This window comes from Marmota flaviventris, chromosome 6 (genome assembly GCF_047511675.1).
Source record: "Marmota flaviventris isolate mMarFla1 chromosome 6, mMarFla1.hap1, whole genome shotgun sequence".
NCBI classification, from domain to species: domain Eukaryota; kingdom Metazoa; phylum Chordata; class Mammalia; order Rodentia; family Sciuridae; genus Marmota; species Marmota flaviventris.
In genome coordinates, this window is record NC_092503.1 from 64,029,117 (window position 1) to 64,029,974 (window position 858).

At 35.2% G+C, this 858-nt stretch overlaps 1 pseudogene; it reads left to right on the plus strand.

The window, feature by feature from the left end:
• The first annotated feature begins 561 nt into the window (after positions 1 to 561).
• Positions 562 to 648, plus strand: LOC114086991 (small nucleolar RNA U3; annotated as a pseudogene).
• The last annotated feature ends 210 nt before the right edge of the window (positions 649 to 858 follow it).

Below are 858 nucleotides of genomic sequence, written 5' to 3' on the forward strand. Positions count from 1 at the left end.
AGAAGATAATAGGCTCCTGGTTCAAAACACAAACAGTAGCATGTATCAAAGGACAGAGAACAGCAAGATTGCAGTCTCCATGTAGCTTTAAAAATGTTATCTAGATATATTTAAACGCTAGTCTGGGGTTTGTGTTGCATGTGGAATTTCTTCAGTCATCTTGAGGGGCTGTTACACACCTTCCAATCTTCGTGTAATTAAGGCAGTAGTTTTGTTGTCATCTTGTCACAACTCATGAGAAAAACTGTGAAAACTCAAGAGCGTGTGCGGTAGGAAGTCAGCATCAGACAGCTATATGTAATTTTGTGTTGCTTTTTAAGGCACTTCATTGCACCAGTGAATCGTCAGCTATTCTGTTCCCATTAACCACTTCCCAGCTCCCAACCCCAAAGAGCCTAAAGATTCTTTTTTTATCTTTAAAGTTTCTAAAATGAGTCTTGTTCTACTTTTCTCAGAGTATTGTGGGGACTCAGGTGTTTATAAATTTAGCCATGAATCAATCTTTTTGAATTGCTCAAATTAAACTACAATTTTCATAAATTTCTAAATAATATATTACTAAAGACTATACTTTCAGGGATCATTTCTATAGTATGTTACTAAATAATATATTACTATAAAATTAACTTAAAGCTCAGTCAAATGAGTTTGCAAATATTTTGTAATATGGCAACCATGCATTGAGGAATTGTTTTGTATTATTTCATAATGTTTTTGGTAAAACATACTGTAACAATAAGAATATTAAACAATATGTGGGGGCTGGGGATGTGGCTCAAACGGTAGCGCGCTCGCTTGGCATGCATGGTGCGCTGGGTTTGATCCTCAGCACCACATAAAAATAAAAAAATAAAGATG